This window comes from Canis lupus, chromosome 4 (genome assembly GCF_048164855.1).
Source record: "Canis lupus baileyi chromosome 4, mCanLup2.hap1, whole genome shotgun sequence".
NCBI classification, from domain to species: domain Eukaryota; kingdom Metazoa; phylum Chordata; class Mammalia; order Carnivora; family Canidae; genus Canis; species Canis lupus.
In genome coordinates this window covers 28,963,475-28,984,495 of record NC_132841.1, presented here as the reverse complement: position 1 = coordinate 28,984,495, position 21,021 = coordinate 28,963,475, and the positions used below count along the sequence as shown (strand labels likewise).

At 51.6% G+C, this 21,021-nt stretch overlaps 1 long non-coding RNA gene across 1 annotated transcript in view; it reads right to left on the bottom strand.

Moving 5' to 3' along the window:
* The window catches only part of LOC140632080 (uncharacterized), a 265,581-nt gene that overhangs the window by 62,697 nt on the left and 181,863 nt on the right, over positions 1-21,021 (bottom strand). The window contains exons 7-8 of the long non-coding RNA XR_012029600.1: positions 13,481-13,532; positions 11,281-11,878 (exon numbers count right to left, since the gene is read on the bottom strand). This is a non-coding gene — a long non-coding RNA (uncharacterized lncRNA). The remainder of the gene's footprint in view (positions 1-11,280; positions 11,879-13,480; positions 13,533-21,021) is intronic.

Below are 21,021 nucleotides of genomic sequence, written 5' to 3'. Positions count from 1 at the left end.
TTATTCTGACTTGAGCAATCTGTCCTGCTACCTAGTTCATTTCTTTAAACATGTCTGCACTGGGTGATACAGTAGAATTACTGGTATTCATTGTGTGCGTCTTAAAATGAGTGACTTTGCAATTCTAATCTTCCCTTCCACGTTGGATGTCGGGGGGTGGGTGATCCACTGTAACCATCATAGGAATGGACCTACACTGAATGAGTGTCCACGATAGCTTTTTCCTTGCCTTGTGTAGCCTCAGGTGTCCAAGAAACCACTTCACGTGTGAATTCTCTACATAGTCAGAGTTCAGGAGAAGGGAGAGCATGGGCAGTCAGGCTGAATGCAGAGGATTGAATTCTGGTTCCTCTGTGCACTGCCTGTGTGACGTTGGGTGCGCTCCTCAACTTTGCTGTGCCACAGCATCTTCATCTTTGAAAAGAAGGTATAACAGTGCCTACATCATAGAATTGCTGTGAGAACCCAATGAAATAACATGGTCAAATGCTTTTAAAAGCAGCTAGAACACAGTGAGTGCCCAATAAACAATACCCACGGACAGGGTTGAGACAATAATAAGCACTCATCACGTTTGGCAAAGGTCCTCCCACTAGAGCTTTGTGCTCTTCTTATTGGCGAGACCATATTTAGCTGAAATGCCCTGCCATCTCATGTTGGTTTAAGCTCTGACGCTGTGTATGATTTTTGATAAGCTGCTTTCCTCCCCTGGGCTTCAGTTTCTCCATCTACAAGATGAGCAGTTGGGGCTAGATTATCTCTAAAGGTCCTGCTAGTTTTGACCTTAGACATGTACAACCTAAAAGAAATAAAAACTGATCCATGCTGCATCTCTAAAGAAGATGCTTCCATACAAGAGCCTCATGACAGACTGGATGGATCTAACACATGGATTTTGTAGGGCTTAGAAGACTCTTCTGGAAGGGTCGACATTGAATACAATAGTAAAAGTTGCAGAGTGTGGTATAGCCTGGGGCTTCTCGAATGTAGCATGCACTGGAATCACCTGGGTCTCTCACTAAAATGCAGATCTTCATTCAGCAGGTCTGGGGCAGTAAGCTTCCAGGTGTGTCGATGTCATTGGTTGGTGAACCACACTCAAAGGAGCAAGGGGTTTAATAGGTGCTAGTCCAGTGCTCCAAAAAGCACTGCAGACCAGAGAAGGAGGTAGGATGGAAAGGCAGTCATTGCTGCACCTCCAAAGGCAACCTTGTTTTCCTACCCCTTGGTGAGTGTTGCTTGTCCCTGAGCACCCTAATTGGTGCCCAGTATGTCCAAACACCAGTGTCATTTAACTTCCCAGACAAGGGTATGGCCTCCCATCGATGTGGCTTGCTGCTGTTTGGGGCACCACCATCCAAAAGAACTTTCTGTGTTGGTAGAATTACTCAGTATATGCAACTTCCAGTATGGTAGCCACTAGCTACCTGTGGCTGCCGAGCACTTGAAATGTGGCTAAGGAGACCAAGGAACTAAATTTTCAATTTTATTTCATTTTAGTTAATATAAATGTGACTAGCCACATCTGGCTAGTAGCTACTATACTGGAAAGCACGGCTTCAGGGGGCATTTCCGTACGGTGGCCCCTGAAAAGAAAGTGGACTTTAATTAAACCTCATAGTCAGTCGTATGGCAACCCTTCCAATTACTATCTGAATGGCCTCTGGTAAATAAACAAACTCTTGGCATTTCCTCACTGGTAAAATAAGTGTGAGCACATCTAATTGGGAAGACTGACACAAGGATTTGAGTTTACATATATAAAATTCCTGGTATCCTGCATGATTCATAGTGGGTGGCTCCCAAGTAATAGCTCTTTTTTATATGCATCTGGTCACCTCCAAAGAGTGTCAGGTCCCCCAACCCGGGTCTGAGACCCCACTCTCAACCTTCTGTGGGCTCCCTGATAGTATTTAGAGCTGTCCTGGCCTCACTCGTCAGAATGGTTCAACGGGAGGGGAGCCTGGGTGGCTCAGTCAGTTAAGCACCTGACTTAATTTCAGTTCAGGTCATGATCTCAGGGTTGTGAGATTGAGCCACACTCAGTGGAGAGCCTGCTTGGGATTCTCTCTCTCCCTCTCTGTCTGCCCCTCCCGCCACCATGCACACACTCTCTCTCTCTCAAAAAAAAAATTAATAAATAAAATCTTTAAAAGAAGGGTTCTGTGGAAGAAAACAAGATGGTTTCCCCAAATTGTGGAATGTTGCTGCCTGAAATCAGAGGGGGGAAGGTGGCTACATAGGGTCATACAGCCAGTGAGTGGCATGAACACGAGTCCTCCCAAGTCCCAGCTATTGTCTCTTTTATTTTTTTAATTTTATTTTACTTAAATTCAGTTAATTAACATATATTATTAGTTTCAGAGGTAGAGGTCAGCTATTCATCAGTTGCTTATCATATCAAGTGCCCTCTGTATGCCCATCCCCCAGTTACCCCATCCCCCCAATCGCCTCCCCTCTAGCGACCCTAAGTTTGTTTCCTAGAGTTCAGAGTCTCTTATGGTTTGGCTCCCTCTCTGATTTCAACTTATTTTATTTTTCCCTCCCTTTCCCTATGTTCCTCTGTTTCATTTCTTAAATTCCATATATTGTCTCTGTTTTGCAATTAATTTATATTTGAAATCAAAATGTAACCATTTATTTAATACTGACTCTACGCCAGGCACTGAACCAGATCCTCTACCTGGGTGATTACTCACCTTTGCAATGGCCCTAAAGGATAGATGGGTTGGAATTTTTATTTTTCTAGAAAAAGGAACTAAGGCCCAGATGGATAAACCATCTGGTCTAGAACACACAGCTGGTTAGTGTCAGACTGTGGATTTGAACTAGCTCCCTCCATTCCCAAAGCCCCTCCTCCTCTCACATCACTTCCTTTGCATTAAGTGTCCTCCACATCATCTATTCCCCTCCGTGGATACTCTCCTCCAACCCTTACCCAGTACACACCCACGCACACACACAGAGCCAGCCCCCACTAAGCTTACCAGTCCTGTCCTACATGACTAAAAGGAACCATCCATGCAAGATCTGGGAGGAGTGTGAGCGAAGGCGAGGGGAAAAACATGCATAAAAGCCTAAGAGGGGATGAGCTGAGTGTCTCAGAACAGACACAGCAGTGCGGCTGGCATGTGGTGGGAAATTGGGGGTTGGATATGGAGGTGGGCTTCATGATAAGGAATCCGGACTTCCTCCCAAGTTCAAAGAAAAGCCACTGGAGGGTTTTAACAAGGAACAACATAATCTCATCTTCATGTTCCAAAAACCACTGTGGCCTGATGTAGGAGAGCCTCCGGTGGGGGGCACCCGGGGCCAGGGACACCAGTGAGGAGGCTCCTGAAACGAGCCAGTTGAGAGGGTATCAGGGCAATGGGGAGAAGAAGCCCGATGGCACGTACATTTAGGGAGAAGAACCGTCAGCCTTACATTGTGCTGGGTATGACACGATGAAAGAGAGAAAGCAGAGTCACAGAGAGCTCCTAGGATTTTCGGACTGAGCAACTGGGTAACTGTGTCGTCATATACTGTGTGATCACATTAAGGATTCTAGTTCCGGCCTGGTCACCAACTCACTGTGTGACCCTGCTCTTAGGACTAAAGGATGTCCAAGCGTCTTTCAGGGCCCTGGTGGCCCTTTTGTAGTCTCCACCCTGATCTGAGTATGCAAATGAAGTAGCTAATGACCCTCACACGAGGTATCTGGGGTGCTCATTGAATTCCAAGGGGTGTTCCCCTCGTATCTGTGGATCTCCAATCTGACCATAACAGCCACATGAAGTGTAAATTGAGATTTCTGCCCAAAATCCCATGTAAGGGGCTCTGTTGTCTGGATTTGGCAGCTGAGCCTGGAGTGGCAGAGAGAGGCTAAGTCTAATGGGTTCCTCGGGCTCTCGGGCTGCAGAGCCCAGGATCCAGGATAGGCCCAGGAGTGGACATTCCTCATAACCCCTGAAGCTCCAGCATCTTCAAGACCAGCACAGTCCACACAGCAGACCATGCAGAGAGCTGAAAAGGGTGCGCAGAGCCCGGCATCTTCACCCAAAGGCTTGCTCCAGGTGCATCAGCCTTGGCATGGTGGCTCTACGCACGAAGAGAGAAGTTTAATTCCCCCTGCACTTGCTGTCCTTTCTGCTGGGCACACTCTCCCCTGGGCACATTCTCCCTTGGGGTGTTTGAACATCTGGCTCCAGGAGTCACTGAATTCTAAAGCCAGCCTTTGCATCTCAGAGTGACCTTCCTTGACTCCCCAAGCTGACGTGGCCCCCAGTGTATCAACCTGGTTTGCTGTCTTCAAAAGGCTCCCCAGTCACCAAATCATCATGGCTATTTCACCGTTGACTGGTGTCTGGTTGACGGCCCCAACTAATGGGTGAGGCCCATGTGAACCCTGGCCTTCTCTGCCACAAGATTATCAAATCCCCCAACTCGGGGCGTGCCTGCCAGGGAGGACACACTCTCTCCATTCTTGCCAAATGACTTTTCTCAGCGGTCATGACTGAGCACCTGCTAGATGCAATGCACAAGCCTAGAGCCGCATGAGGGTTTCAGGTTCACGAGAGCGAACTGCTCCCCTTCGAAGGTCATAGTCCAGTGGCCTGACATTGAATGAAAGAAGGCAGGCACAAAAGATGACACAGTGTGTATGATTCCACTCCCAAAGATACAAAAAGAAGTAGCACTAAGTGCTGTTGGAAGTCAAGACAGTGGTCACCCAGGCAGGGGATTTCTTCACTTGATGGCTGGTTACACAAGTGTGTTCAGTTTGAGAGAACCCATCGAGCTCTGTCCTTACACTACATATGCATACACACACACACTTCAATGTCTAGTGGAGAGAAATTGGGTATCTTCAAGGAAATCCAAACCCATCAACATGGCATTTGAGACCTTCTCCAAACTGACTTCAACTTTTGAGCTGAGGGCCTCCCAGAGGGGCTGACTGGCCCCTATTGCCCAGAGGCTAAGATTACATGGCTAAGGGGCCTATGTCCACCAACTGACCGAGCCCAGTGATCCCGCAGGTCCCCTCTTCTCCACGGGCCACGCTCAGAGCCTGCCCCCGAGCAGGTGCCCGGCCATATCTGCTGAAAAAAAAAAAATGTGTTGCTAATGTGATCCCTCCTCGAGGACGTGGGAAAAGCAGAACCTGGGAGTCCTGGGCCCGCCCCCTCCCTGCCCCAGCTGGGGTCACAGGGGCCTCTGGCCTCCTCGGATTGCAGGCAGGAGCTTGAATGAAACCACAGCTGGGAAAGCACTCTGTGCACCCGTTGCAACTCGGTCGGCCCGCGTATGAGATCATTGCTCATTATTGGTGCAGTTAATGATAATAATAATAAGAGTTATTATTAGTATTGTTATTATTATAAATTAAAACAGCATATTTTGTTCCCCTAACTGTGAGACCCATTTGGAACCCAAGGGGAATAGCATGCAGCCTACTTCCAATTTTTTCCAATTTGGCTCTAGAAAACTTCAGCATGAAGAGATAGATTGGTCTGGGCAGCGATGCAGACATCACGGACGCACGCACACACACACATGCACACACACCAGAGTGGGGGTCGGGCCTGGAAGTTGCTTGTCTTAAGGGCAGATCCCAGGTTCTGCTGTCCTTCCTGCAGCAGCCGGGGTGGCTCCGAGTGTGGGGGAGGCTTGGGGGATGTGGGGACAGAGGGAAGGGGGGCCCAGGATCACCCTGAGGGCTCAACTCAGGCCCAGAGGCTCAGAGCCCAGCCGTTTAGTTGAAGTGCCAGGCCTCCAGAGACGCTCTTGGTCTGGTGGGAACACAGGTGGTGCAGCCAGGCCCTGGCCCTTGGGGAGTCAGTTCAGGGGAAGTGAGTATTGGGGGCTGGAGACAGGGGGGATGAAGGGGAGAGGAAGGAAGCAGGGCAGGAGAAAGGAAAGAAAGGAAGGAGGTGGGGACAGAGGGGAGGCAGGCTGGGCTGCACTTTTGGTCCCAGATACCGAATGACTGGAGACAGCTCCCATACTCCCTCTGACCTTCATTTCCCTTCATTTTTACACTGGGGGCGGGGGGAGGGAGGGAAGGGCAGGTAGTGTTTACTGAGCACTTACTAACTGCCTCTATTGTGCTACAGGTGCTACCTCGTTCAGTCCTGTAGACTGGACACCACAGCCACCCCCATCGACAGCGGGGGAAACTAAGGCACAGAGAGATGGTATGAGGGCCCAGCTAGGAAGTGGCAGGGCTGGGACTCGTCCTCGGACATGCTGGTCCCGGAGCCCCCATCCGAGCCACCACACGACTCCGTCAGCACAGGTGGGGAGCGGCTTTTCCGCCCCCCACCCCCAATTTTCCTTCACGGTGGTTCAGCCACAGACGCAGGACCTGGAAGGAGCCCCTAGGATCCTACGAGCAGGGGGGTAGGATACACACTGGGCCCTGCCATGGCCCTGTGCCTCTGCACGGGCCCTCCGCCTTGGAGCATCTTCCTCTGGCACCTGGCCCTCCGTCCCCTCCTGCAGGACCCAGCTCACCTGCGCCCTTCCCAGGCTTCCCTGCCAGCCAGCTTCAGGCCTCTGCGCCCCCAGCACTCCCCTATGCCTTCTGATGGGCTCTCACACTGCAGGGCAGTCAAATCTGCTCCAGGCACGGGTCAGTAGACACCGGGACAACGGATCCTGTCTGGCCTCTTTACTACACCCAGTACCCCACATCGCAGGCCTTAAATGCCCAGGGTCCAGCAAACTGCTCCTCCCCGGTTCTCTGGGAACCAGAGGAGCCACATCAGATATAAGAACTGGAAGGGGAAGCAGTGGGCCGTCGTGTCCAATGCCTCAGGTTTGCAGATGGGGAGACTGAGGCCCCGGCCTCCCTGCCCCCCTTCTGCAATCCCTTGGAGCTGGACCCCACTGCGGCCTGCAGAGAACCAAGGAGGTGCCTCGGTGTGCCTGCCGCTGTGAGGTTTTGTAAGGGACATGGCTGAGGAGTTGGCTGCCCTGGCCCCTCCTCGAGGACCTCTTGGTTCTGGGGTGGCTCTGTACTCCAGTGTGTGGTCAGAGGATGTGACCTGGATGGAACCAGGGGACAATGACGTCTTCCCAGGGAGCCCCTGCCCACCCCGCAGCAGAGCCTACTCGGGGCAGTCCCACTGGTGGGGACACAAGGCAAATGACGGCTCCTAGTCACGCCGGCCCGTGGCCCTGGCTCTGCAGGCTCTCATCCGACTCACCCGGCACCTCTGGGAGGAAGGCCCCGCAATCTGCTCAGGACAGCGAGGACAAATGGAGTTCAGAGAGGGTGGGTCAACTACCTAAAGCTGCACAGCTGCTCGCTGGATAAGCAGGGACACCAGGCCTGCCAACTGCAAACCCATACTCTTCCCACCGGACGAAGTCCCCTCACTGTGCGAGGGAGATGCCAGCCGCCTTCATCTGAGCAGCACAGGCCACGTTGCCATCGGATCCCATGAGCTCCCTGGCACCCAGATAAGGGTCCTCACCCATTTCACAGATGAAGAAACTGAGACACAATGGGAAAGGTGCCAGCGGCCACAGCTGGGGCCCGACATGCTTTCCAGAGTGGCCCCCACGTCTCGTCAACCTCACGGGCCCCAGGCGGTATCCGTGACAGGCGCCTCCAGTCCACGTGGAACCGAGACCGTGCCTGGCCAAGCCCCCGCCTCAGGATCTGTCGTCCAAGTCTTCACCGTCCTCTGTGACGGACGGTCTTCTGTGGGTCCTTACCCCTGTCCCCTCCCTCCCCCTCCCCTACCAGAAGACAGAGCACAGAGCTCACGCATGACCAACAACCCAAGCTTGGGCATGTGCAGCCCTTCCACGTGCAAACCGCGTGCACATGCATTCTCATGTCACCCAGTGAAGGGAGAAGCAGTAGCCCCACTTCACAGATGGGGATGCCAAGGCCAGAGAGGTTAAGTGATGGGCACAGCCACAGTGGTGAGCAGAGCCAGGCTTCTCGAAGCCCGTTCGTGTCCTCTCCTGTCAGTCAGTTGCTGTGCACGGTGTTGCTCTGTGGCGCCTTCCAGCATCCCACCCTCCAGGGCTGGGTGAAGAGAAAAGCAGGCTCTGTGGACTGCCTGGGTGAGAGAACCCGGAGTTGAATAAAGCTAAACAGGCACCTGCAGGACGTTTCAGAGCCTTTAAAGTGTAAATGCGCTTCACAGCTCTCCAAAAGGAGGAGGAGAAGGAGGAAGATTATGTGCAGTATTTTCCAAATGTGCAGCTTTCTCAAATGATTTCAAAAGAACAATGTCTGTGAAATACCCTTCAGAAAATGCCGTGCTATGAGTCCTCCGAGGAGGAAGAGAGCAGGAGCAGCTATGTGGGCAAGTGGCCTTTGAATTAGTACTAAATCGATGGTGCTGGGACAGGTGAGGAAGAGGAGGACGCAGATCACCGAATAAGGGACCAGCGTTTGCAAAAATGTGGCATTAAAAATGCACAGGCTACGTTCGGGGAGTAAGGAGTCCCCAGAACATATCCTCCTACAAGCTGGCATCCCTGGAGCAGCCCTATTTTTTATTTGGTTTGCATGTCTGGCTTCCCACAAAGATTTTATTTGACCAAAGCATTCTGCCGCAGAAGGGGACATCTGTTGTTTTTCCTGCTCAAAATCCATTCTCTCTGCTTCTGCGGAGAGAACCTCACTCTTCCGTGGGGAACACCTTCTCTTTGCTCCCACGTGCTTCCGGGGCAGCAAGCTCTGGCCCTGCTGGTCCCAGCATCAGGCCTCCAAGGCCACCCACACCCACCTCTGGGACTGGTGTACAGGTGGGCAGATGACTCAGCGGCCCAAGGAGACTCACTCCAGGACTTGTGCTGGAATCACTTCCCCGGGTCCCGAAACCAGGAGCAGGCAAGCCCGGGACGGCCGGAGGCCCTCTGTCCTCTCTCAGGGAGAGCGGGCCTGAAAACGAAACCATCACAAAGGCAAGCGGAGTCCAGAGATGGGGTGAAGCCCTTCTGTCCACCTCCCGCGGGCCCCTGCTCCCTGCCAGGCCTGAAGCCGACGGTCCCTATGGGACCCAGATTTTTAGCCACCTGAGATAATAAAGGGTCTCGTTTCTGCAGCCGATCTCAATGAGTCCCACGCACACAATATTCATTTATTCATTCCAAATATGCTGTGTTTTAGGCACATGTCACCAACACGTAACCTGCACGGGCGAGGCTGCCGTGTACAGCCTTCCAGGTTGCGCACCACACAACTGGAGGGGTTCCCCTTCACATACATGGAAGCACCCTGGGCTTCCACAGTACAGCCGCCTGAGGCCGGGGGGATACAAGACATAAATCAGCCCACAGCCCAGAAGGGTGTGTGGACAACCCACGTTGTCCCCTCTACTCTCTAGAAGGACAACCACCTTCTTGCTCTCCCTATGGAGATCCTTCCCATCCTTCACTGCCCAGCTTCCAAGAAGCATGGCCTGACTGCCTCAGGGGCTACAAAGTGGGGACCACGATGGGAAACAGAGGGAAGGAAAAGTGGCCCAAAGAAGTAGGCATGGCCTGGGAACCTGAAATCGAAGCCGGGCTAAGGTGGCCGATTTTTCTCGGTACTGTCTCACAGTGGGGCTGCGGGGGCAGGAACAGGTTCTGAGCACTCTCATGGGATGGTCTGCAGAGTGCCCCTCCCCCAGACACCCCAGAGTGCCACTTGAGCTAGGGAGGGACAGCTGTGCCCTGGTGTTCCCTGCCGGAGTGACAGGGAGGGCCTCAGTCACCTGCACCGCCAGAACCCGAGAGCCAGGTGGATCCCAGATGCGGTCCCCGTGGTCACCACCCAGACAGGAGCCACCTCCCCGGGGCATCAGGCTGCGTTCTTCTCCCTCCTGGTGGCTCTTCCCAGGGCTGAGGACGGTGGCGGGGCGGGGGGAGGATGACCCCTGGGGGGCAGAGGCGGCACCTCTGGCTTGGTGTGCTCCTCTTGCACGCCCGGGGTTTCAGGGTGGAAGGGTTCCCCAGCCACCACCACCCCCGGCATTCCCCCTGGAACCTGCACCTCCCGTCCGGGCCCTGCAGCCTCTGGGCCCTGGGGCTCGCTCCCCCCTCCATCCAGACACCCAGTGTCCAGTGGGCCCCGCTCCAGAGCCTCGCGGGCTCCCTGCTGTCTTATCTGCACGGAGTCGGATCTTCCCCACCCCCTCCCCCCAGTCCAGCCCGGCTTTTTCCAATCCCCCAACCTAGGTAAATAGCGAATAACCCTCATTAACATTTCATAGATGTTGTATTATGCTCTTTTCCGTTGTATAAAACATGATACAAAAGACAGTCTAAAAAGAAACAAAATGCCCTCCTTGTGTGTTATTTACAGCAGACCTCTCCTAATCTAATCATCTCTCCTCCTCTGCCCCCCACCCACCGTCCACCCCCCACCCCCCACCCCCCAGTGCACCGCAACTTTGCAGGCGTTTTATTAAAATGAACACGTTGTTTCTGCAGCCCGGCTCCCTCCCTCGCAGGCCTGGGCATAAATAATTTATCTGAAAGCTGATTTGGTTGGCTACGCTTCCGTAATTGAAGGCCGTCCCCCACAGTTTATTGGCGAGCGTGGGGGCCCAGCCACTCTGCGCCCTGACCCCAGATGGAGCGACTCAAAGGCCCACGGCGGCCCCTTCAAAGCCCGGGGAGGCCTTGCTCGCCCATGTTCGCTCCCGCCCGCCTCCCTCTGCAGCGGCCCAGGCCTCGCAGCCCTCACTCTGTCCCGAGGCTGAGATGCCAAGGCCCCTCCCCAGCGAGCACCCTCAGCTGGCTGCAGGCCTGGGGTCCCCCGCCACCCAGGGCCACCACCGGCGAGCCCTGGGGCCCAGGACCGGCTTGGAGCCCCTACTTTAAACACGAGATGAGAGGCTGGAGCCAAGCAACGTAGACCATGAGCTTGTGCCCTGAATCTAAGCGGGCCTGGTACAACCCAGCAGCAATCCCTGTTGGCCCATGCACCGTCTCCCCCCCCACAAACTGCCAGCACCCTCGCCCCCCCTCCCTTAGGAAGGGCCTTGCTGACCTTGGGAATCTGCACCCCAGCCTCCAGCATCCTGCACGTGAAGGGCCTGTGCTTCCAGCCACAGACCACCCCTCCACTTGCCTGCCCTGCGCCCCATCCCATCTCGCCTTTCTTAAGGAAAACCCCAGCCATCCTCCCCCCACCCCACACCCCTTCGCCTGTGTCTTCCTCTCTCCCCTTGGATCCCCATCAAGTCTAAAGATACACATAGCGTGGCAGTTACAGGTCGGCCTCAGTGGTTCCGATCCTGGCTGTGCCACTAGATTGCCACGCGATCTCAGGCAATTACTTACCATCTGTGTGGCTCAGCGTCCTCATCCGCACGCCGATGAGAGGACACGGGAACGCCTCACGTTGGTGAAGTGAGCTAATGTATACGAGGTTCTTAGAACAGCGTTTGTCCAGTAGAAAGTGTTGCTCAGACGCTTACCATCCACGTTCTGCTAAAAATCAAACCTTGTTACCTGACGTCTCCTTCCAGCCATCATCCCCATCATCCTACTCTCCGTGTATAGCCAAACTCCTACAAAGAGGCGTCTCCGTGCCCTGTCCCCGGCCGCTCTCCCCTCGTTCTGCCTTGAAGCCATTCTATTCTGGCATTCTCGCCCCCACCGTGGCTCCACGGCAGTTGTCACGGTCACTGGTAACCGATGCTCACTTTTGAGTCCTGTCCATAAAACCTACACAGTCATCAGACGCAGAGCATCGGCCTCCTGATCAAACATGCCCTCCACTCGGTCAGGGGGGCCGCTCGCTCCGGCTTCTCCTCCCGCTCCTGTCTGGCTTCTGGTTCTCCGACTCTTCTACTGGATCTTGCCTATTCCCGTGGCCTCCAGACGTCCGACGCCACGAGGGCTCGACGCCGTGACTCCTTCCCTGCCTGGGTCAGCACTGTCCAGTGGAAACAGAATGGGAGCCACAGTCACGATTTGAAATTGTACAGGAGCTACATTAAAGAAGTAAAAAGAAACAGGTGCAATTGCTTAAAAGAGTAGATTTCATCTGATTCCATAGACCCCAACTATTGTCAGGGCCCCATGTAAGCAATATGGGAGTTATCGGTGGTGTATTTTGCATTTTTTGTTCTAGGTCTTCAAAATCTAGTCTGTATGTGACCCTGTGGCACATCTCCGTTGGGACCAGCCACATTTTAGGTGCTCAGTAGCCAGACGTGGCCGGCGGTCACCACTCTGAAGAGCACAGCCCATGAGGACCCGCTCCATTCTCATGTCATGAGTGCCATACGTGCTGCCAGGGCTCAGACATTTTTTCACCAATCAAGGCCTCTCCCTCAAACTCCAGGTTCTGGGGTGCAATCGAGTGCCTCAACGACACTTCATATTTAACAGGTCCAAAGGAACTCCTCAGAAGATGCTGGAACCACCCTGATTCCTCTGGTTCTCTCAAAGCGCACAGCCTGTGGGCTCCACGTGGATCCTGTGGGATCTGAGCCCTGGAGTCTTCCTGTCTCCACTACTTTTCCCACGCTCCCACCGCCACTTCCAGGGTCACTTCCAGGGTCACAAGGTCACTTTCAGAGGTCCCACCTGCTTCATCTCCCCACTCCCATTTCTGGCCCTCAGTCCATCCTTCATCCTAAGACAGAGGATCATTTTAGAACAGAAGTCAGATGCTGTGATTCTTCCGCTCAGACCCCCCAGTAGTTCCCCCCAACTCCCAACTCCCTGAGACCTATAGCTAAAGCCCCACCACCACCACCACTTGCCTGGCTCACTCCCCATCCCGTTCCCAGGACATGGACATGCCAGAAGCTTTCCCAAGCCAGGGCCGCCACACCAGTCCTTCCATCTGTCTAGATGGCTTTTCCCCAAACATCTACAGAGTCCTGCCTCGGTTGCTGTTTGAATATCTTCTCCTGCTGTCCTTCCCTGTCACGCTGGATGAAGCTGCAAACCAGGCCCCCACACAATATTCCCTAGTCCCCTTCTCCTCTTGCTTTCCCCTCCTGGCATTTAGCACCAGCTCACATCCTGTGGGCTTTGTTGTCTGTCTTTCTCCCCTATTCAAATAGAAGCCCTGTGGAGGCAAGTCTATTTTGTCACTGCTGGTCGCCTTTGCTCAGAATAGTTACCGGCACATATTTCTTGTTGAATAATAAATGAGTGAATGCTTGACAATAGGAAGGAAGGGTGAGGGGAAGAGGGAGTCGAAGGCCTTCTTACCACTGGAAGTAAGGTCACAGGCTATCTCTGCTCCACACGCAGGGTGCATCTTCCCCCAAATGTCTAGGGCGGTGGGGTCCAATCAGCATCCTCACTGAATCCACCCCCAGGTGTCAATCCCTGCCCTGCCCAGCCCATTCCACTGATGGAGTGATGACAGCTATAACCACCAGCGCCAAGATATATACTGAGAACTGAGCATTTCACATACTTTATCCCATTTGAATCCTTATGATAAATCTCAACCCCTCGTAGCTGGGAAGAGTCTGAACCACCCCCAATCCAGCCAGAGAGAAGGGTCTAGACTCACCTGTGCCCCAAGAGATGAAGCCTTCTGCCCAGCCTCTGTCTTGTTCCTTGCTCTGCAACAACATAGAGAGAGCGATAAATGTTAGTTCCCTTTGCTCCTGCCCAGTCCCACCCCCAAATTCCATCCAGCCTGCCGGGAACCCTGCTCAGTCCTTGCTACTTCATGACCTTCCCTGGAAAGTTGACACTATTCATGGCCTTCTAGTTGCTTTAGGGCATCTGGTTTGTACCCCTCTTTCTTTAGAATCAGGGCTTTGTTTCCAGTCTCTTGATAACATTGGTCACACATGGAGGTGTACCGCTTACATCTCCCTGCAAGGAAGGACTCTTTGTCCCAGGCACTGTCAGCCCTCCCAGGGCTGCCTGGGCCTCAGAGAGCTGCCTCATCCAAGGTCACAGCCTTCTCAGATGACTTGTACCCAGTGTCTGACAGAGGAAAGGGGTAGAAGTTGAGCCCACTCAGGTGACTGAGTTGAGCACGCTCAGATGACTCTGGTGGGCATCTGACCTTAGCGCTCTGTAGCGTCAACCAAAACTGTCAACCTGCATCAACTTCTCCTCTGCTCTGGACAGCCTCCTTCCCTCACTCTCACAGGCATCTGTCATGAGTACACCGTTGTAGCCATCTTGCAGGATAAACCACTTGCATCTCCCACCCCCAACCAGAACCCAACCTGCATCCCTCATTCCCAACCAGACCAACCCACAAATTCTCCTGGACAGAGTGATGAGGCCTTTCTCTCTGACACCAGAGTATAAGCCAGCCAGACCATGCAGGGTATCGGCAGCCAGACCACACAGTTGACTCTTGGCTCCAGCCCCTTCTTCCTACCGGATGCCATATAGGCTGAAGACTTCAGAAGCTATGATCAGTAAAGACTCTTAAAGTCCTCCAGCTTGGTTCCATCATTATTATTTAAAATTCAGGACCCCTGATGCCCAAGGCGCAGGGATACTGGAAGCCCGAAGATAAGAGGTCCCTGTCGTTCTGCTTCAAAAACAAGTGGCCCAAGCCATGGGTAGCTGCTCTCGTCCTCCAGCAGAGATTCTTGCTCCCTCTTACCTTGACAAAAGGCACCACTTGATCCATGACTTTACAGCATGTCCAACCAGTACCTCGAGACCACAGTGAATTTGTGTTTCTAATGAGCACCCTTCCTGCTGGTGGAGAGGCTCATGCTGAGATTGCCAGGAAAAGGGTTATTCTAAGACTAGACCAAATGAGTAATTGCATCTAGAGATCTGTCCAGTCTTCTAGATTTCTTTGGGAGACAAGCACAAGCCATGTAGAGGAAAGAAAGAAAGACAGGAAAAGGTAGACAGGACCTTCCCTGGATGGAGGTGACTTTTGCAGCCCAGCACTCTACAGAGAGGACTTCCACTGAGACCAAAGGACCATCGTCTCAGAGCAATGGGCAGCTGAGCCAGAGAGGGCTTAGTGAACGAGCTCACAGATATCCACTACGCATCTACGCTGGGCCAGGACTGCTCATGGCAGAGCTGTTGGGGAAAGTAGAGATCCAGGCTCGCTGGCAAAGAACAGGGCAGGAGGTCGAGATTCCGGGAAGCCTGGCCAGCTTCAGAGCAGAGTAAGCACAGATGTATAAAACACACAGACGGGGAGAGCTGGGACCAGGTCAGGATGCTGACCAAAGCAGGCTGTTGTCCTTGACAACTCGGGCCCCTGAAGACTCTGCCCAATGACACAAGGTCCCTATCATTCTGCTCCAGGAACAGCTGGTACGAGCCCTGGGCAGGCCAGATACTCTGGGCTTTGGATATGGAATGAGGTGTGACTAAGTCCCCATGAACACTGCATCCTCAGATTTTCATCTTAGAATAGCCTGTTTAGTCTTTGCCTTTCACCCACTCAGCCACTTTTTTTTTTTTTTTTTAATGAAAATACCTACTAGTCTACATAGGACCAATTGGCTTGATTCATGGAGCGAAACCCCTCAAGTAAAGACATTACCCCCTCTTTGGAGTCCTAGCAACTAGAAGGGTTTTCTTTCATTTAAAGAAGCATAGCAAGACTTGCATTCACCTGCTTGTTCTGGAGTTCTCCGGGGATGCAGTGTTGGACGGTGGGTACTAGTACATTCTGTGCACAAATGCTGAAATATCACTAGTTCAAACAGCTTAATGATCATTGTACATGTGCCCTGAGCAAGGCTGCATGAATAACTAAAATGTCAAATGTCTTTGTTTTAGCTGCTATTCTATCAACTCTGTGGGTCTCATAAGCATGAGCCACATGCCAATTAGAATCTTGGATGGTCAAGTGTAAATGTCTTTGTTTCATAAAAATGAAAGAGTGAATTATCACTTAAACTCTGTCTAGAAGAAATAATCTTTTAAAACCTCAAGATCCGTGGGTAGGAGGGATGGGTTGTTAGAGAGGATCCTCCCTAAAGATTGCTCCCTTGCACTTGAGTAGAACGCATCCAAGGGCATAGTTCCATAGGTATGAACTGGAATTTCCCACTGGAATCAAAATGCCAGGCAGCCCTGAGCATCACTCTATTTGTCAAGGCTGTAGACACACACACACACACACACACACACGTCAAGCCTGAAAGAGGGAGGATCTCAAGAGTGATGGTGTCTGCAGGGGTTTCTGAGATAAGATGAGGAGTCTTTACAGCTTCCAAAGGGAGGAACCCCAGCTACATTCTCCCTGCACCAGGGATTGGAGAGGTCAGTGGGCAAGGGCCCAGGGAGACAACTGTTCTCTCAAGACTCTCCCCTGATGAGCTATGCCTCAGCTACAAAAAGCCAACCACAAACCCAGTGTTTCCAACACTTTTTCCATCTCAGAAAATTTCATTCTTTTTAATCAAGATCAACACACACACATATATATAAACATATACATCTATACTTGTATATATACACACACATACATATATGCATGTGTGCATATAAAATATGATTTGAGTTATCAAACTCTCCTTTGTCATTTCAGTGGGGGTGAGAAGGTGTCCAGGGGTGAGCAGAGGGCTGATATGGATCACCGGGGGCATGGTAGGGATGAATCAAAGCTGTTCTACTTTCTCCAAGACTGTGCTTTGTTCCCAGGTACGTGTGTGGGCAATGGGGAGGTAGAGGAAGTGTGGGTCCCAAGACATGGGTCCTTCAGGGGACGGAAGTACTCCAGGGGCAGTCCCAATCTTGTGAGTCACTGCCATGAGGTGCCCGTGGGGTCAGACAGCCTGCCTTGTAATCCCATCTCCTCACTCACTAGCTGTGTGTCTGGGTCTCAGTTTCCCCCATCTGTCCATTGAGGAGAGTCATATTTGCCTCATGGAGTGGTTGGGTGAAATCAGCGGGATAAGGACTAGAACGCAACGCAACCAGTGATGACGTGCAGATGAAGCCGGGGATGAGGAGGATACCCCCAGAACACAGTAGGCCAACCAATGACTTAGAATCAAAATCTAGCCTTGGATTCCCAGACCAGGGCTCTTCTTAACATACTGGGGATTTTTGAAGTGAAATCCACAGATAAAGTATCAGCGGTCCCTGAGTGATATCAGAAACTTGCTAAATTTGACGTTTTCATCTCAAAAATTGAAAACCATTAGCGAGACTGTATCAGATTGTGTGTGGGTGATCATGTGATCACCAAATAATGCCTCGGGAATTCAGAGTTTGCATTTACATTCGGGTTTACCATCACGTTTTTGCAAAATGAAGGCCAGAAGACTTCCCGGGCTGCTGTGCAAACACAGGTTTAGCGGTTTAGCAATTGTTCAAACAGAGACAAGTAGAGGGAGGATTGAGTCATCAAACACTTCAGGGGACACTGGCAGGCCACGGCTCTGTGCCGAAGCGGACAGGACTGAAGTCACCACTTTCCAAGCAGGTGCTGGAGGGAATACCGTCGTGGTGGCAACAACTTGCTTGACAGCACTACCAGCGAGGGTGTGCGACCGGAAATTGTCCTGTGAGGTGGGATGTATTTTTTAGACTTTTTAAGTTATTACACTTGGGCGCTCTAAAAACTGACCGGCCCATCAAAATCTTAGGTTTGTGTTTACAGATTTGTCCATTTTAACACATGAAAAATAACAATATGGGTAAAATTCTTATATTCTTATATTCAAATATTAATAATATTGACAATAACTCTAATGATGGCCTGGCATGTCCAAACATCAAAACAATCTAGTTGATAAGAAGCAGGACTTAAAATGGGAATACATCCTCTTATTATTAAACCCAACATTGCTTATTTTACTTTCAGCAAAACATCATCTGTCACATTAAATTAATGCCATTAATTTGAATTTTAATGGTTTTGCAGTTTTGTTTGCATTTAATGTGTAATTGTGTTTTGGTTTTATAGCGGTGCAAGAGCTAGAAGCATAAGGAATTTATACTTACTTTTATGTTTGTATATATTTAAGTAACAATATGATCAAAATAATTTTAGTCAACACCGGGGGTCTGCAATAATTTTTTCCCCTTTAAAATGCATGTATTAGTCAATTTTAAGAATCACTGAGGCTGCGCAATAGCTCACTGCTAAATGCACAAGGGTACTTTAATTTAAAAAGTCCTGAGTGAGGTTGGATTTGGCCCAAAGCATTGTGGGATGGGCATGTGAGCCAAAACTGCTCCCTAGGAGTCGGGAGCTGAACTTTGCAAAGTGCTAAGCCAGTTAGTGACCATCCCAGATGGCTAAAGGATCCTAATGGACTACCGATATCTTTGCAGTCCCTTTCTGCTATTCCTTTGCTAAACGGTTTCAAGCAATTCACGCTCATTCAGTGATAAGCCACTGAGCTCCCAGGTGTTCGTAACCAGAATCATATATGACAAACTTTGCATTCATGCACTTTGCGGGAAGAGAAGGCCCACAGTCAGGTGCATATTGTCATCATTCCCCCCAGGCAATGGCTGGGGGTCCCTGTGCCTGACTCCTCGGCAGGTACTTGCTCATTAACCTTCCGTCTGTACTTGAGAGCTGAAGAGGTAGGGGCCTGGGAGGGCTGGGTCACTTACTTAACACCTACAGCTGAGTAAGTGGCTGAGCAGGGCCTCGAACTTGTGTCCACAGGGCCCTGGAGCCTGGACTGATAGCCACTCCACCCGGCCACCTCCTCCTCTCCCAGCGGCAGCAGGTTCTCAGGCAGTTGCTAATCCCCTACAGATAGGACTGTTCTCCTATGTAGCAGGATGGGAATGGGAGTCCTTTAGCTGAAACCCCAAAGCCAAGGGCAGCAGGTGACAAATCCCCCCACAATCCAAATGAGGGGTGCTAGAGTCCCTACCTGAGGTGTGTTGTGAACTGTGTGTTCTTTCTTCTCACTCTTCAGCCCACATTTAAAGCAAACCAAGGGAGTGGGTGTCAGGGTATGAGGGGACTTCCCCACTCATAAAGTGCTGGGACCCCACTGCTCTCTGCACCTCCACAAGCTACTGTACCTCCGCAAGCTACAGGGGCTCCAGAGAAATGAGGGTGGCTGCAGAGAAGGGGCACCTATGCCTCATTTCCCAGATGGAGGCTCACTGAGCTGCAGAAACCCCAAACCCACGTCTAGGCACAGCTATTTCTGTTTATCACACGATTCCCCCCACACCGTTCCCAGAGTTAGAGAGGACGGCATCTCCAAGAGATTGTCCCACTCGGAGACCTCGGGCTGAGAGGTTAACCAGAGGAAGGGGAGGCCAAGGGCAGCCGCAGGACCTACAGGCAAACGGGAGCTTCTCCAAGGCCAAGAGGAGGCCAGAGAGGGTAACCAGGTTCTAGGGCCATGCTGGGGACCCAGCCCAGACATGACAGAGGACCACTGAGGTAACACCTATACCCCACAAAATACCCAGCACTGGCACACCTGCCCACACAGAGGCAAAATAAATAAATTCAGCCAGCACTGTGCATTTGAAAAAGATCGGGCCCCCTTTCTTCCATCCTCCATCATTTTTCGGGGCCCCTGAAGAAACCAAGGGCAGACAGGAGGATGTACTGGTTTCCTAGGGCTGCTGTGACAAAAATCCCACAAACTGGGTGGCTTGTAGACAGAAGTTTCTTTTATTTATTTATTTTTTTTAGATTTTTTTTTAATTTATTCATGAGAGAGAGAGAGCAGAGCAGAGACACAGGCAGAGGGAGAAGCAGGCTCCATGCAGGGAGCCCAATGTGGGACTCGATCCCGGGACTCCAGGATTATGTCCTAGACCAAAGGCAGATGCTAAACCACTGAGCCTCCCAGGCATCCCCAAGAAGTTTCTTGTCATCTACTTCTGGACACTAGAAGTCCAAGACCGGGGTGTCAGTGAGGACACCTCTCTTTAACAGCTCTGGGGGAGGATCCTTGCCTTGCTCTTCCAGCTTCTGGTGATGGCCGGTGGTCCTCGGCCTTCTTCGGCTGATGGATGGGTCACTCCAGTCACATGGCCATTTTCTCCTGTGTGTCTCCCCTCTGCATGTCCAAATTTCCCCTTTACATAAGAACACTAGTCCTACTGGATTGGGGCCCACCCTGAGGACTGCATTCTAACTCAATTAATTCTATAAAGACTATTTTCAAATAAGGTGACACGCTGACGAAGCAGGTGTTACGACTTCAACTTCTCTTTTTTCAGAGACACAACTCAACCCATAACAGAGGACAACACATCCCCAGGCCACCGCAGGCCTCCACGCACCAACGTGGAGGTCCACACGGCAGGGAGGGAGACACTCTAAACCAATGCAGAGGACAGGCTGTGCATGGGCCTTTTTAAAATCTGAGAATAAAATTTGTTCTGTGCATGAAAATGGTTGAGAAGCTCTTGTAGGTGCCTGCGATGTCATCAAGGGGAGGGGAAGGAGATCCAGCCGGGCATGATTGAAAGCATCGAAGGGAGAAAAATAAAGCCATTTCCTGTTCGTACCCCATCGAGTTCAGCCCATTCAATATATGGTTATATATACAAGAGGCAGCTAGGGACCGAGGCAGCACAATATAACATCAAGTGAATTAAATCAACTGTGGAGGAGGAAAAAAATAAAAAGGCAGAGAGAAAATGCTAAGAGAGTCAGGGAGGAAAGACTCGGCATGTGCCCCCCTGGGGCTGGGCCTTCAAGGATGGGGTGGGCTCTGCACAGTGAGCAGAAGGGTGAGGGCAGGACCTGGGTGAGCAGAGCTGACCCTGTGCCAAAGCTGCAGACAGCCTGGATCCCGTCCCAGGAAGGTCTACGACCCTCTTAAAGAACTTTTATGTCCCCCATCCTGGGCAGCGGATGCAGATTTTATGTGTGTCTGCAGGAGGCTAAAACTGTCTTCAAACACAAAATTATAATGATCAGATGTCTGTCTCGGGGATGCGAGTGTTTCCTCAAGCCGAGAGAGCCCTGCAGACAGTGCCAGAAGTGGATTATAAATAACCCACTACCACGTCTCTCCTTCCCCCTGGCGAGGCTCCTGGCCCCCAGTCTCTTTCTCCCAGTTGGCGAGATCCCAGATGGGTTTTAACGAACAGTTTTGCTTTCTCAGCTGCATGCACCCGGGTTTTTCTGGATCAAAACATGGGCTTCTTCTTCTTCTCTCCTGC